Here is a 17,842-nt window from a genome sequence, read left to right on the forward strand (position 1 = left end):
GACATAATAAATTATACAAAGCTGTCGATGCTTGACATGTGTAAGATTTGTCTGATCATGTTGTACTTAACATGGCTTAAACAACTGCTATGCAGATGGGTGATCTTAGTACATGTTTATATATGTCAGTGTCCTGAGTGGTTTGATCAGCTGGACATTATTTACACCATTGTTTTACTAAAGCTTTGCTTCTTGCGTCTGAGTTTAGATCAAAACCATGCTGCGTCATTAGCAGACTTCCTAAACATTCAGACACGTCACCTTCAATTATTACCAGATCCATGAAAGCTGCTGAGTGTTCAAATGTTTTGGGGGGGTTCTTCTCACACCACCCACCACTGTCTCATCAGACAAGCAAATGGGTTCCAGGTACCACAGAATTTGAAGTCGTGGTCAGGATTTGGGTCCGGTTTAGCAAAATTCTTGCACGAGAAACCACCAAAGAGACATAACAGTATGTCTTAATGTATCAGAGCATCAATGGTAAAAGCATTTTGTTATCCCTCTACAAAAGGCAGGTCCACTGTAAGGTCAGTAATGGTTCTTACAACTGTATCAAAAAACAGCAGACTTAACTGTATTGTTTGAAAGTGTTTCAGTGTAACACATAGTCCTTGAAAACATGCTTCCTTTGAAACAAATACAGCACATCTGAGAGCCATTACCCAGCATGCTTTGCTATCTGATCCATATGGGAGAAACACTAACAAATGCTCAGCCTGAATCTCTCTGGCTGTTTATCATTACAGATTCTGGCATAATCAGTGTTTCATAAACTGGGCAGAAGCAGAGCCAAAACCTGATAGACAGAAAGTGACAGCCACCTGAAGGGTAAGAGAGGAAAGAGGGGGCAGGACGCCAACCAATAAGCGTGTAGAATCCCTTTGAGGGTGGGCAGCTTGTCAGTGAACAGTTATTTGTAGGGGGCAGATGATTACATGTAACAGAGTACAAAGGCATGCTATTTAATGGAGTGTCAAACAAATCTGCCACTGGTTCAAGGATGACGATTTACCCGACTGGACATGTCTATATTGTCTGAAGTAATGTAACCTCTAAAACCAGATGATAGCCCAGTGCTGAGCCAGCTGAAATGTATGAATGGATAAAATTGAAATTGCAATCTGATCTAATGATTTGCATGTTGCGTCGCTGGACTCTGTGGAAGAGATTCAAACCACCCGACTCTATGCAGTCTACAGGCCAAACCACTAACAGAGTCAGGGTAGACTTTTATTACAGTGCCTGGCATTTATACCGAAGGGGAACTATATGGGAGTAATAAAGCAGACAATATGGAGTGGTAAGGTTTTCTTACAGTCCCCAAAGTTCTAGGTATTAACCAGATAAGTGTGTAGAACCAAAGTACTGAGTAATTATTTTTAAAAAAAGATTATTAGTGCCAAGGCATGTTAGCCAAACTTGGCATGTTCTGTATATAAAGCAGGTAAGTGTGCAGTACAAATGCTGGTGCAGTACAAACACTGGTGCAAAAAGATGCTAAAACAGTTTAACTAACTTTCACTCAAAGATCTGACAGGTTCTGTGGATTAAGAAGAAAAAAGGAGTTGATAATATACTTCCATCCATCCATCCATTCTCTGTACCACTTATCCTACACAGGGTTGCAGGGGAGCCTGGAGCCTATCCCAGGGGACTCAGGGCACAAGGCTGGGGACACCCTGGACGGGGTGCCAACCTATCGCTAGGGCTCAATTGCACACACACTCACACATTACAGACAATTTGGAAATGCCAATCGATAATATACTTCATAATTAAAAATTTATTTAGAGTAGCAGTGTAACAAAATGACACTGTGTGTTTATCTGTCTCTGTTTAGTGCTCCAAATATCCATATCTGTACTCAAATTTAAACCCAAAGTTGATGTGGCCTAATCTAAAAGGTTTTTTTTTTTAAATTAAATAGGAACCCTAAAACTATGCCATAGTGTGGAAATACTAGAAAACTCAGGAAAAAACCCAGAGGCAGAAATGCGAGCACTATCAGCATGGTCTCCACAGTTCCTCAACCTCAGCTTCATCACTGAGGTAGTAGCCTAATTTAAACTACTAGGACCATGACCAGGCAGTTACTAAAAATGAATGAACAAATGCCACGTGTTCATGTTAATGTTTGTGGTCTTTCTTTGTTCTTCAAAGCTTCATATCTGGCCACTTATTCATGCCCGCATTAAAGTAAAAAAAAACTCCTGTTTGTGTGACTTCTTTGCTGTGTCCCACAGGATCTCAGTCCTGATGCACACGTTAGTCTAGGAACAATTACAGAGATAATAAGGACATCTTTTTGTAGGTTATTTGTATTTGACATGCAATTAAAAAGCAGGATGAAATCCAAATGTTTTTTGGAGACATACTTGAAATCCACAATAAACCATAGCAGTTATGTGAGCTGATGCTTAAATGTATACATGCACTTAATAATATATCTGTCACATTGCAAGACATGCTTATTACCATATACATTTCCACCTGTTCAGGAAGACCAAGCAGATGTTCAAATGTCTGTCTGCAGCTTATTTTCACAATAACTCCTCCTATTAAATACACACCCTGCGTCAGGCACTCTTCATTCTTGAGCTGGAGGCAACCTGTGAATGCCTGCCCAGTTGAACTGACAAACTCCAACAGGAAAGATAAACATGTGGTAAAACAATCAGTTAGTCTGTGTGTGTGAGAGAGAGGGGTGTTTCCTTAAACAAATTTAAATACAGTCATTATTACTTCCAGGGGATGCTAGTGTGTGTGTGTGTGTGTGCTTGTGTGTGTTTGTGAATGTGTGTGCGTATACAGACATGTATTTAGGTCCTTTCTGAGGACCAAATATTATGTCATCATGTCCTCACAGTCACCCAGTCCTCACAAATACGGTGTTTTACATCTTGTGTGTGTGTGTGTGTGTGTGTGTGTGTGTGTGTGTGTGTGTGTGTGTGTGCATGTAAGTGCATGTGTGTGGACCAGAAAGCCAGAAAGGCCCAAATATCATTACAATGATAGGATATTGTAAAATGTCCTAAAAATCACCTGGTCCACACACACACACACACACACAAAAATTAACATCTTTTATTTGTGTGTGGACATGTACATGTACTAATATCCTTTGTGAGGATCAGAAAGGACTAAATGTCATGACAATGATAGTATAGTGAAAAATGTCCTCACAGTCACCTGGTCCTCACAAATACACTGTTTTACATCTTTTATTTGTGTGTGTATGTGTGTGTGCACGTGTGTTTGTGTGGGCATGTTTTTCACAAGGATATGTATGTCTGAGAGTTTAGACTTTGTGGGGACAAACGGCAGGTCCCCACAAGGAAAACTGCTTTTTTATTATAAAATTAATTATTATTATTAAACTGCAACTTTAATTTAAAATATTAAACGAGGCAAATATTTATTTGGTTTCAGACGTTAGGGTTAAATTTAGGTGTATTCACAGCATTAATGCGCTGCACTAATTGTTATGTCAGTGGAAAGTCCTCACAAGGAGACTAAGAAAACATGGTCCAGTAGCCTGGTCCTCACAAAAAATACAGTGTTTTTACATCTTTCACACACATGTCTATGTGTGTGTGTGTGTGAGAGAGTGTGTGTGAGAGAGAGAGAGAGAGAGAGAGAGAGACGCGTGTGTGACCAGACGGCCAGAAACAAACAGGACACACCAGTGTATGGACACAAATGGTTGAGTGATCACAGATGAGGACATCAAATGGCTCCCCCAGGAACACTTTCACACGGGTCAGCTGTCTTTCTAATCCCACACACTTCAAACCAAGCAGACCAGCACTTAAAAGGACCAAGCTTCTCATCTCATATAACAGAAGCTAGTGGCTGCATGAAGGAACTACAGAACCGTCCTAATTTGTCATATGGTCAATGAGTTAAGACATATGCTTTACTGAGAAAGCAGAAGTAAGCTGAAGCGATCTGTTTTTGAGTCTCACACTTGCTCATAGGCTTTAAATAGGGACTGTCAAGCATCTACAACTCCAACGATCTGCACAGCGGAGCCAATTAGACCCGGGACGTCCAGTGGCTGGGATGCCATGACCAACTCTATTACACTGTGCTATTAGGTGAAGTTCCAGTTTTACATTTAAAAACAAGGTTAGTACTTCACACTGTACTTGAGACAGAACTGTCATTGCTGTCAGTCAGAATGGCTCGAGTTTTATGACATTCCCAGAACATGCAAACTTCAGCTTTAACAGCTTTCCCAGATAATGACAACGTGGACTGATGTAATCCAAAAGCCAAGGTCAAGAGTGTATACAAGGAAAGTGTCCGTGCTCCTACTTCACCTTGATATAAGTAGTTAAATTTAGACAATTTTCTATGTTTTTTTTTTGTTTAATCAGAGAGAGAAAAGAAACAAATGATATCCATTCCTTTTAAGGACTGAGTGTATAAGGGTGAAATAATACTAATGGTTAACTGCTGTAGCAATTTTATGACATTTAGCTAGCAATAGATAGATAACAATTGCCAAAAGAACAACAACATCAAGTTTTAGGTAGTGGAACGTCTGTGAAGCAAGTTACTTCCTGTTATGTCTTATAACAGCTATAAACAGTCACTGCCTCACCAGCCTCTCTTTTTTCTCTCTCTCTCTTCTGAAGGTAGTAAGACAAAATATGCAGCTTGTCTTGTCACCAAGAACCACGAAGCCCTCCACCCTGAAGACTTTCCCATGTTGGACAACGTACAGTTTTACGCCCGACTGTTACAAAGTGCTGAGACTGGAGACTCCTTCCAAAAATGCTAAATAAACATCTCCTTAAAATAACAACAATTAAACTCATATCAGAAATTACACACTTTTTTAATCTGTTTAAGTGGAGCAACTGCCATACAGGTTGTTACTACAGAAACAATAACATGTTTATACTATATATCATACCAATCATACTTGCAGTATGATGAAAAAAGAATGTATAAGTAAAGTTATGCTAATTGAAATTGTCATTGTGATTTGTCAAAAACATTCCTAAGATGCTGGCTGCTAATTCAAACAAACTTTTCAGGTTCTGACATTAACGTTGAGTCATTCTGATTGACAGCAGAGTGCTAACACCGAAGAACAGAATCTCTCACCCTATCACGATAACGATATCCAGGTTATCCTGGCAGAATTAGATGTATATTAATAGGTTTAACATAAAGCAAGGTTATTACTAGTGACTAAGTGATTTTATAGATAAAATTCCTGTTTCTTATCCTCAGAGTTCTTGGTAGAACTTGTGAAGTTGGTAAGTTTAGTTTGTGGATTAATATTTAAGTATGGTTAAAAAAAAAGTTATTTTTATTTACAGTCTTGTCTTAGGAGCTTCACTCTGAATTATTATTATTAGGTTGCTATTATATAGTTAATTTAGTAAGGAGTGTATTAGATTTGAGTGTATCAGTAGCAGTAAAAACTTTATGAGCAAATCTTTTTGTGTTTATAAATATTTGTGTCTAACTGTACATTAGATAACTCATAACAATTTATATCAGTGTTGGTGGTCTCCAGAAGTGCACCCCAATCAAAATCTAAATCTGCATTTTGTAGAAATTTGTTTCAAACTTGTACCTAAGAATTTCAAAATTATGGGCAACTTTAAAGTGAGTTACAGGTTATTTTATGAGAGCAGACTTGTGTCTCTTTATTGACTAGCACTGGCTTGCAATTGAATTTGAATTTATTTTTTATTAGGATTATCATTGTCTCGGCCTGTTTTCCTCTATCTATTATCTTGCCATGCATTGATGATGTCACAGTTTAGGAAAAAACTTTTTTGATGTTCAACTATCATACATTTTTCTTTTTTTGCTACATGACTCTGCAATTTCAGATTTTACTCTGTGCAGGTTTTTGCTCATGCCCTAATTAGAAGAAAAGAAAAAGCAGAGACAAGGGTGGGCCATTTTTCTTTGTCCTAATATATGTGTGTAGTTCTTTGGAGATGGATTCCAGAACACTAAATCTGGTATGCTTTGTTTCCGTGGAGACCGCGCAACCATAGCGATAAATGCCAGGTAACCATGACATGAAAAAAAAGGACACTCCCCTCCCCAAGCCACACATGCAAATGTGAAATAGGGACTTAGTATTCACAGATAATAAGGAGAATACATAGAGTGAACAGTGAGGACCTGTGATCTGAATCTGATGGTCTAACAGAGCGGAGGTGAAATATTGTAGGAAATTTCCAAATGCTTACATACAGTGCATATCAAATTAAAATAGTTAATTGCATATCAAAATTATACTGCACAACTATTGCACAGTAAAAGCGCTATAATGATGTTCATTAATGGCCTACAAAGGTATCTTTAAGATTTCTCCATCTTTAACCACCTCATACATCAAATGAAACCATTCCATAATTTGTTTTAGCACATTTTATTGCCTACTATCAGCTACTAGTAAGCTACTAGAAGCTAGCTACAGTAGTGATGGAAGGTCAGCTCCATATACAGTGGGGTCCAGAAGCCTGAGAGCACTAGTGAAAATGCTTCTATTTTGCATTCTTTTCTAATTTAATACAACAATTTTCATCATAAATTATATTACTGACAACAACTTGAGTGAAAAGTAGAATCTTTGAAATATTTACATGAATTTCAGAGTTCGTCCCCTTTTTTGCTGTAATGACAGTGTGCACTCGAGCTGGCGTGGACTCCACAAGTGTGTGCAAAATCTTCTGATCCATTTTAGATCAAATCCATCAGTGTCGTCTGAACACATGCTTTAATAGAAGAGATTAAGCATGAGGAAAGTCTGACCTGGCAGTTAACATGGTCAATGTCACAAATTTGCTTAGATTTAGATAGGAACCTAGAAATAGTGCAGAATCTTTAAATTAAATTAAATAGATATTGAACATTTCTGTGTTTTAAATATTTCAAAATCCTAAAACCTTCTGTTTATTTCCAATTTTAAATGATCCCAGATTTTCAGTGTCAGACTTTTGGACCCCACTATATGTAAAAAAATAAATTAAAAAAATATATAAAAAAAATCACTGACTTTTTCAGTTTAGTTCCACAAAAGAATGCAACAAACTAGCGCTGTTTGTAAATCAGCAGTGTGTTCTGAACAACCAGAAACTTCAGCAGGATAAAGAGATGTAGCCATAGGGACTTTCTGAGAGGAGATGAGGACAGAAACTTTAGAGACTTTGTCTGTCAGGATTTTCAGATGGAGAACGACAGCATGTTTTTGGATGCCTTTATCTGGACAGTTTGTTCTTGTGTGAGTGAAAACTACATTTTTAGAATCACTGACTAAACCAGTATACTTGGCAAATTTATTCTGTAATAATAATTTAAGACAAATTCTAAAAATACCAAAACATTCTTCTGTTTGGCATCCAATCAAAATTCCTGAGTGCATTGCACTTATGAATTTAATTTTACAGATCATGCAGTGATTTTATTTATCATATTTCTTCATCCCCCTCTGAAATTAATTCCTGGCTATGCCACTGAGTCAGAGGTGACAACGCAATGACTGTGTGTGTGTGTGTGTATCTGGAGGGTGTAAGTCCTCCTTCTGTCAGCCCTCAGGGTGTGGGACTGTACTATCTGCTATAAATAGTCCTGTCCCTGATCTTTGTAGCCTCCTCATTTTACACTCATATAATTGCCATCCAGTGCCTGACATTCTGAAAGCCTTTAACCTTCGCGTATAAACCAGCACAATAAAAGTTAAACGAGGTTGTCATGAGACCGTGCATGTGGTTTAGAAGTCATGTCCACTGTGTCGACTGGCGGTCAGGAAATAAGCCCCAATGTCAACAGTTCATCATGCGCAGGAAGGGCCGGTATGCCTGGTGTGTCTCACGCTCCTGCACCACATCAAACTCTGGCATCACGCCACAGCATCTGCCACATGTGCCAATGCGCCTGAAGAATAATTACATGTCACATGTGGAGCAATGACTGTAATTCATGTGCTTGAAGACGTTATCAGGAACACATGCCCCTGCCTCTGCCTGTGTATGTTTGCAGAGAGAGGGCGAGAGAGCGAGAGACAGGAGGAATTACAGCTTGTCAGAAGGGAAAGTGCAACAGGACTGTCTAAATTATGACAGGTATTAATGAATGGTAATGAGCGAGGCAGCAAAGAATGGGTGGGGATAGAGCTAGGAAATGGCAATGGAGATTAAGAGTTGCTTTGTATAAAGGGGACAACGGTAAGCTAAAGACAAAGGCTGAAGGTAGGGAAGAGAGTGTGACAGGAAGAGAATCTTGAACTTTCTGATCTAGGAGTTTTGGAGTTATACCAACAACACACCACAAAAAATATCACTAGCAATATATCTTGACTATAGTCAAATTTTCCCATTATTATGATTATGATAAAAGCAGATATATGATTATTAAAATGTATTTTTTCTCAACCTTGAAATAGTCTTGTTAATTTTGCTTCTTTCTTTGAAATAATTAATTAAACAAGACAATTTTAATGTTGAGTTAAGTAAAAATACTTAGCAATAAGGTCAGTAATCATATATGTTTCACAATTATTTGAGAATGAAAAAAAAATGGCTATATTCTAGAGACTTTCACATGCAAAGATACCATTTCTGCAATTTGTAGCTGACATTTGTTGTTAATTAATTTATTACATTTAGATCACCTGTAATACATAAGACACATTTTGTGAATGCAAAGCATGCTTAAGTGGTATTTTTTATTAAGTCTATATTCTTTACATGAACCTTTTGTCTGCCCAAACAAATATGCTTATATTTGAGATATTGCAGAATATTACTATGGATGTTGGGCAGCACTCTTATGCGATAGTGAAAATTCAAAATTCAAAAAGTCAAAATTATTACTGCCTGGCTTGCTGTGAGATGTCCTCAAACAACCAATGCAACTTGTGTAAATCTCAAATACTCCTAATAGTAAATAGTCACAAATACTACTAGTGGATAGTCACAAAATAATATGAAAATGATGGAAAGCAGGACGACAGCTTTAACAGGTGTTTTACAGATGTTTCTTCATTATTACAAGTAGCCAGGATACATCCATATTTCATCTATAACTTCCAAATAAAAAACTAGTAGACTTTATATTCGGAAAACAAAAAAAGAAGCAGTGTAAATTTTGCACCTGAATGTTTAATATTATATAAAATCATTCTGCTGTCTGTCAAAGTTTTGAATGTGTAGTAATACATTACCAATGTTCTAAAATTTCCTACCTGGGAAATATAATTAACTTATATTTTTGCATCTCTCTTAAGATAATAACTGTTGGATTTTCCACAGTGTCACTGACCTGTCAAATAATTTGAGCTACCATTGATATCTCACTATTCAAAATATATATCAGTTCTATATGCCATTGTATGTCGTTGTAACATCAAAGCTTCAAAGCACTACAAAGGCCACATACTTCTACAGTAGGCTCCGTTGGGAACGTCCACTAAAAGCATCTAAAAATGGAGCCTGAAACATGGGAAACAAGGTCAGATGTCACAGAGGTGGCAGGTCAGGGCCAGTCATCACATGCCCTTGGTCCTCACCGATGGCTTCATCAGATGTTAAGTGTTACGTTATCGGTTTTACTGTCAACACAACTATGAGAAGTATAGCCTACACTGGAACCTCTTAATAAGCCCCTCAGTAAGCCAGAAAACCAGCGTGTAATAAGAGATGGAAGTGTTAAAGAGCGGACATGGAGTACTTAAACTGGGACAAGTGCGCCCGGATAGAAATCGGGAAAGCAGACACTGCTGCAGCGCTAAGGCAAGATACTGTAGCGAGATACTGTAGCTTAATGATTTTATTTAGCCCGGGTGCTGATGGGAGGGTGATGATTTATTAATAGAGAGGGATTGAGCCTAGCTGTTAGATTACCATGTTTATGCCTAGTGGGATTTTCCTGCCTATTTCAGGTGTTGTTGAGAGACAGCATGCAAACAGGGGTCATCTTTCCAGCCTGCGCCCCAGCTCGGATTCCTTCCCCTGTGTACTAACCTTTGTCCTTTGCCCTGCACATCACAGTGTATTCCCATATCAGAACTAGGGTCATGACCTGGGATGGAAAACTTGAAGCGGAAAAGTTCTGGCACCTGATTTTGTGCCAATCTGTCCACTCCGTTGTGCTTGCTCTGCCTCTGTTGGCTGCTTTTCTCACCCTGTGGGTCTCTCACCACTATTATATGAAGGTGAGTCCTCTCCATTACAGGAATCAGACACTGCACTGGAGGGGTCTGTAATTAAACACATCCAGTGTTGGTCATTACCAAATACCATCCCTAATTGCCCCTTATCTGAGGTAATTACTGCCTAACAGGAGAAAATGACTCCATATCATGTGGCGAAAGGCTGTATGTGTGTGTGTGTGTGTGTGTGTGTGTGGGAGAGAGAGAGAGAGAGAGAGAGAGAGTGAGTGTGTGTGTGTGTAATTGTGTTAAATTCACAGAAAGGGTACTGAGGGCTAGGGGATGTGAGAGCTGCTTGTAATGCAGTGGTAATGGCCTGGTTCTGTACTTGAGCAGGTGCATTAATGTTAAAACACACACACGCACAGGCACATATACACACACAAACACACACACACACGTCTCTAATAAAAGAGGAGATCAGAAACATAAGAGGGCGAGTAGCTCTCTTATATAAGTTGTTGCGTCTAGTGCTGAAAGAGACAACACAATAAAAAACATGTTTTGGTTGGCTTGGGCTTGTTTTGGTGGACACTAAAACTACACACAAATACACACACACACACACACACACACACACACACACAGACAAGAGAAAAGAGCTGAATATCGGCTTTGTGGATGCACACACAGATCACGCAGTCTGAACGAATAGATTATACACAGATGAGTGAGCTCTAGCTCTATCTCAGCACTTTTGGACCTGCTGCTGCTCTAAGCATATCACACTGTGTGTGTGTGTGTGTGTGTGTGTGTGTGTGTGTGTGTGTGCGCATGTTACACAGTGCTGGAGGATCAATGACTTATCCTGTCTGACACCACTATGTCGATTCAGCATATACCCGAACAAAGACACACACACTGCACGAACTATGGCAAACTCTTGCAAACCATCTCAAGGTCGGTTCGCTCGTTACAGCAGCCCACGGGACCTAAAAGCCCATGTCCTACTTTAATGTCGTGCTCTGACACTAAAGGTGAAGTTATTAAGTAGCACAAAGAGTCACCACAAGCCATGTAGAGTCCTCCTTAGTTCAGAATCATAGTTTCCTGTTTGTTTTGAAAAAGGATGCTCATAAATGTGTCTTAATGAAATATTGGCTATTTATACAGTCTGTGTTGTTAAAGGAACACTCCACAATTTTTCTACCTAATCTCTTTAACAGTATCTATAGTGTACTTGTGATTAACATGGACAAAAATTTCAACATGATTCGCTGCATAGGGAAAAGAACAACAAAAAAAACTATTTACTCGAATCACTTATAATGAAAGTCTAAGGAATGTTGTTAGGGCAGTCAAATAAATAATAATGCAAAGCTAATTAAACTACACTACTCGTAAATTAAGCTTTAAATCTGTACAATTCTGTCCTTTCAGAGATGGAGATTGGATAAATCTGTGTACAAACAGCATTAATAATAATTAATAAGGCTCTTCCATGTCTGTCTCATCCTTAAACATTTCTTGTTATAGTGTAATGATTGTGGTTTTGAATTTGTGTTATATAGTCACATATTTTAAACATTTCTCACCCGAGTTCAACAGCTGCCCTTAGAATTGCATTAAAAGTGATTTTAGAACTGAATTTCTGTTAATTTCTTAGTAGAGGGAAATATATCAGAATTCTTCTTCCAGGTAATAACACATACATTATGCTACATACGCAGTGAGTAGAGATTAGGTTGAAAAATGGTAGAGTATTCCTTTAAACGCAGTGATTACTATTGGTGTAATTAGTATTATGCAGAATATAACCTTCTTATGTCCTGTGTCCCTGGAGAAATCCCTTTACTCTTGTGTGAATTGAAAAAAAGAGCAAAATTATATTAAAGTGTTTGTCTGTTATTAAGCACCCTCCTCCCATTATGCGTGTGAAATTGGATGGAAAGTGACAGCATGAGTGCATCTGACAAGCGCTAAAGTGAAGCACTCAGAAAGCCACAGTGCTCCTGCCTCACACACTCGCTCAGATAATGGCATTTCATTAGCATAGCGTTGGTCTGATTCCTACACACCACTGCTGAGGAAGACATCTGTTGTGTGCTTATCTTATGAGAAATATCTTGCGAAAACACTATGGAGTATGAATTTTACACAGCCTATGGTACCTCTTGTATGCAAACAGCTTTCCTCTTGCCTGCTAGGGAAGAATGACTTCTTGTGTTTGAATATTATGGTTGCATATTGAAAGGCAAAAAAAAAAATTCACATTCAAATGTTTAAGATGTCTCATCCTACACATTTCCTAATCTTGTTAGCTAAATAACCAATGTGTCACTTCATGCAGGTAAGTGAATTTAAATAAAAGCATTGTGGTATACTGAATTTAAATTGTTTTAAAATTATGAATTGATTTTCTAGTTTAAAACAGCCTCATATCCTCATGCTTTTTTAGTGCAAGCGGAAAATTTTCATAATTTTCATAGTTTTTTTAATGTTTTCATAATTCATTACATTATAGCAGTCTGTTCAATGCAGCAGTGTCAGCTGTTTGTAGATGAGGGTGCTGACATTGCTGCCCTGAACAGACTGCGATAAGTAATACATTATGAAAGTGTACTTGCAGTTTTTGAATTGGGGTATCATCATTTTTGTCTTGACCATTTTTCAAAACGTATGGTTAAGACCAAAACAAGATTTGTGTAGTGATGTAACCGGATATGAGTATTTTATTTGCCTTTAACAGATAACATGTTCAAAGCAAATGCAGATAACCATATGAATAGGAGGTGCAAGAGTGAAGTGAGACGTGAGGCACAAACTGAGACAAAGGACAGTTCAGTTTTCTGACCAATGAATGAAAGAGTCTTATGAGTGTCTTTTCAAACCTACATGCCCCTCAGTTAATGCTTTTTTTTTTCCTTTGTTTACTTATATGCATTGTAAATCCAAACCAATCAATTTCACTCCGATTTGGACTTGTTAAGCAAACAAATAGGTATGAAAGCATCCTTAAATATCATTCTAATGGAAATTTAATGAACTCCAGAAGTTATAGAATGTTGTTTTGCTATACCCTATATAGTGAGCATACAGTATATAGTGAACAGAAAGCTATTTGGGGTTCAGCCCAGCTGTGTTTTGTAGGGGAATTGACTAAAACAATGATTCCTTTGTGAATACAAGTTGAAGATTTATTTATTTATTTTACATGAATGCTAGGTACCTAAATATTAGATACTATAGGTAAATAATTAAAATATATCTAAAATGAATGCGCTATGCTCATTACTTATTTTGTATCCACAGTCATAGTATTATTTTAAATCCAAAGTGCTAGAAAAGAGACACACACACACACACACACACACAAAAGCATGAGGACAGAAACACTTTAGCAGCTATGTGGATGTCAGGGTGCTTGTTATTTCTTGCCAGCTCTCTCCAAGTGCATGAGTGATGTCTCATGTCTCCACCTCCCTGTGGCCCTATTAAGCAGCACAGCCTGTCCAAACGTCTCTGCTCCAGCCGCCATGGATCTCCCTGCTCTGCCTTCACAACCTGAACAAGGTCTGGACAGGGCTAAAAACCTGCCATCCCCCAACTGTCTCAAATGAAACAAGAGCGCCGCTATGCTCCAGTACAGTCCCTCTGCAAGGTGTTCTTTTCTGCCAGAACCAAATCAATATCGACTTTCCGCCTCCGCCTAGTCAAAGTGACCATCAGCTCCTGGTCATAACATCTGCCCGAGGGCTTTAAGTCCCCATTCATCAAGATCTTTCATAATATTTACAGCATGCAGCAGTATATGAGATCTGCACACATGTCCCATATGGAAGGGGGGGTGGGGGGGCGTTGGTTTAACAGATGGGAGAAGTAGACATGTATAATTGTCTCCCATAATTTCTTGCTCTTAAAAGATTTCAAGGAGTCTGTTGCTACTCTGTTCGTCACCATAAATGTGAAATGACATGGTAGTATTTTGGTGTCGCAGAATCTGTGGGAAAATGTGTAGAATTTAGTGGATGATTTAGCACTTCAGCTTTATAAAACTATACAGGGCACAATGCCAAAAATATTCTGAATAGGAAAAATCCTATCAACTTGATATGTGCAGCACATGACTATCAAGGCACCCAAGGCAGCAATAAAGAACAAAATATTTCCTCCAACCTGTACAGTTCCTTCCAAAAGCTAAATAATATCCTCCATCCAGAAACATCCCCTGGGATTGTTTGTATGAAACTTTCCGAAGCAAGCTCCTGCTGATGTGGGATCAGCTCTTTCTTTCATACCTTAATGAATTCCAGTGCTGCACAGGAAGCTAATCCAAGATCGACAGTGACTGTCTTCCACTGGGATGCATGATATTCTGTATAGGTTATTGATTTGCACTGAATGGAGGTTCACTGAGAGAGTGTGGATTATTGACAACACTTCTTGGAAGATGTTTATAAGAGAAGAAAAGACCAGACAAACCAAGCGGAATAGCTGGAAAACAAAACAAGCTGTGGAATTTCTAAATTTCTTAATTTCACTTTACTGTACATGAAGCACTTTCATCTGCCAGGACTTATCATGAACGAGAGTTGCAAATATCCCATATGAAAATGTTCATAGAAGCCTGCTGGACAAGTAGGTTCAACAATCAGAAAAAGAGAAAATAAGCCCTAACTTATCAAAAGAAAATAAAGACACTAGACAGACTTGAATATCTTTTACTCGTAGCCAAAATGTTGGCCAACGACTTTCGCTATGGGAGCAAACACAATGTGCTCCAGTTATAATAATCATAAACTTGTTTGTCCCCTTAGTCTGTACTGATGCACGACTAGCTAACTAGCTTGCTTATGTTACTACTTTACATTACATTACCTTAGGTACCAATGCTTTTCCTAAGCAAGGTTTCCTTCTTGGGGCCCAAAAGATTGGTGAACTGTGGGCTGGGACATAGCTCCTTTAATCAGCATATAATCTATTCTAATTTGGCTTGCACTGATAACCCCCATCACCCCAGGACTGTGAAAAAAAACTACACACACCAAACAAGTGGCCTTTCACACAGCTAGCTCCTATTTATCTTTCTGAAGAGGCTTTCTTATAATTGGAGGCCTCTCACTTTATTAAGCAGGAGAACGGATATGCTGTCTATAGGAAACACGGCCCCACAGTCGGATGCTGAGCCAATTAAGTGTGTGACACGGATGCGATTCAAGCGGTTAAAAGACGAATAACTCGATTACGCTGGCATTAACGCTTGATTCGCTCTCGAAGTTCCTCATCGATAGTATTGACCGCAGACTTGCATTGGAACAAAAGGGAAGTTATTTCTGACACTACAGCAAAGCTTCTCGTCTTACTCCTCAGAGAGTCCCATAGAGGGGAGGATATGAATTGATAGACTGTAGTACCCATGTGCCCTCTCTCTCTGTTTCTGCTTCCCTCATAAATGTCATCCCACTCTTTCTACACATTAATCTCCATGAGGCCAAACGGATTTTTCTGGGGCTGCTGGCTCATGCCCCACTGGACAACAGGATGGCAGGTTTTGAGGACTTGTGTGTATGTGTGTGTGTGTGTGTGTGAGAGAGAGAAAGAGAGAGAGAGAGAGAGAGAAAGAGAGAGAGAGAGAGTCCATTTTTCATACAGACGAGACTACAGCAGCAGGGGTACGAGTGGGAAAATATGAGGGGTATTATGAAGGCGGTCATTCCTGCAGTCAAAGGCAGACACAGAGGAAGCATGGATACCGACCAGCACAAAGAAGAGAATTGCAACACTGTGTGACAAGACAGCAACCACATGAGAAAAAAAGACTCAATCAAACAAATTGAATGCGTGTGTGTGTTTATTTGTGCATCACAGGATTGCGCACTGCTGCGATATAAATAACAACCAGCAGAACCATTTGTGCTCCAACATTTGATATCTTATAAACAGGAACAAATGAGAGAGCATTTGACGCTCAGGAAAAACAATCTGACATCACTGTACAAACACTCCATTGAATACCGGCCTGCATCATGCCAGGAACTGTGTGAAACTGCTGCAGTGTGAAGGAGGGGGTTCGAGGGCAGTCTCGCATTGCACTTGGGTGCTGAAGTTGAATTGAAGCATAATTGGGATTCGTTCCTTTGACACTGACCTATAGCTGCTTGCATAACATCAGATGAACTCTATGGCATACGCCCAAAATTAAATACATAGATCTCATTGGTTGAGGGCTTAAAACAGAAGATCATGACCTTTGGCTGAGAAATGGCTTCAAATGCCACAGCGATTTTCCTTGATGCTAAGTTTAAGGCGGCTTGTGCTGGATTACAAGACTTTATTTTGAGCGCAAGATGAAACAACATCAGCAAGTCCAGTTTGTAATTAAAGAAGCATAAAAGTGTTGCGTCAGAAATAAAATATCAAGCATAGATAATCGCAGTTCTGTCCTTAATTTGGTGCAAAAAATACTAACGCATGCATTCAGGCCTTTGTGGCAGATCTATTCATAAATTAATTAAAATGTAAGATGAATGAATATAGCTTACATATCAATATATAGCCTCAAAACCTCCATTACTTTTTTAGAAGGCAAAATGAATGGCTAAATCCTTTAGCAGCAGCGTGTCCATAGCAACAGCAGAACCATCTCGTCTCCTAATAAATGAGGGGTCAGAACAGTGTTTTATTTATCTGTCACTATTAATGCTGGAGGAACTGTGAGACTGTAAGAGTGATGCTCCTGATGATGCAGAATAGCTGCACTCTAAAAAGCTTAGATGAAAAAAAAAAAAAAAAAGTTTGGCAGGATGTGGGTTTCTCCAGGTCTGTGTTCACGTCGGACCCTGCCACAGCTTCCCCCCCTAACATTCGCTCTCTCTCTCTCTCTCTGTCTCTTTCTTTTTCACCATCTCAATACCTTTTTGAAAATAAGAAGGTTTAAGCACCCAAGAGGGCTAATCTTGTGAAAGAGGACAAGGCTATAAGTTTCTATAGCATAGCTGCCTCTCTCCTCCTCTTCTCTCTCTCTCTCTCTCTCTCTCTCTCTTTTCAAGATGTCAATGGTTTAAAAAATGACTCCAATGCTGAGAGGCAGAAACCATTACTCACACACAGTTGTACAGGCATTACCGAAACCCTTCCCCCTTCACCCTCTCAGACCTAGAAAATGTGCTTTTAATTTAATAAGTCTTTTCTTAAAATGATTTTTGTTGCATAAGTTCAGCATCCCCCGCATCTGGCAAGCTGCAGATTATTCTCTTGGTATCGTATTATTCTCTTGGTATTGTAGTAAATGTTGCCGTAAGTGATTTTTCCCTAAGGACTAGCTGAAATAAGCAGTTTTGGGATGAACAAAACACCAAGTGGTTAGTGTAGAGTTATTAATAGGTCATTCCTGGTATTTGGTGCCCTTTGGAGATCTGAAATGATCTGAAAATTACACATAAGTCTTTTGTGGTTTAATAACAAAAGGGATATATTAAGGTTTTCAAAGGCATGTAGGTCAAGATATAACTTGTAGGACTCACACACACACACACACACACAAGGTTTTAAAATTATATTTAAGAGACTCCCTGTCGGGTGGTCTGATATAACTGAGTGGACCATAAAAAGACGGACACTCTAATATCAAGCTAGCCATTACACCGTGTGTTCAATGAGATGGTTTTGTAATTATGAATTCTTATAGCATTTTCTTATTCAGGGCAATCTCAG

General features: G+C 38.8%; 1 long non-coding RNA gene across 1 annotated transcript; it reads left to right on the top strand.

The window, feature by feature from the left end:
- Window positions 1–3,206: 3,206 nt before the first annotated feature.
- LOC117599534 (uncharacterized) lies at window positions 3,207–4,983 on the top strand. The gene is made up of 2 exons (XR_004579947.2): window positions 3,207–4,131; window positions 4,644–4,983. It is a non-coding gene; the product is annotated as an uncharacterized LOC117599534 (long non-coding RNA).
- The last annotated feature ends 12,859 nt before the right edge of the window (window positions 4,984–17,842 follow it).

The sequence above is a fragment of the Pangasianodon hypophthalmus genome, chromosome 18, assembly GCF_027358585.1.
Source record: "Pangasianodon hypophthalmus isolate fPanHyp1 chromosome 18, fPanHyp1.pri, whole genome shotgun sequence".
NCBI classification, from domain to species: Eukaryota; Metazoa; Chordata; class Actinopteri; order Siluriformes; family Pangasiidae; genus Pangasianodon; species Pangasianodon hypophthalmus.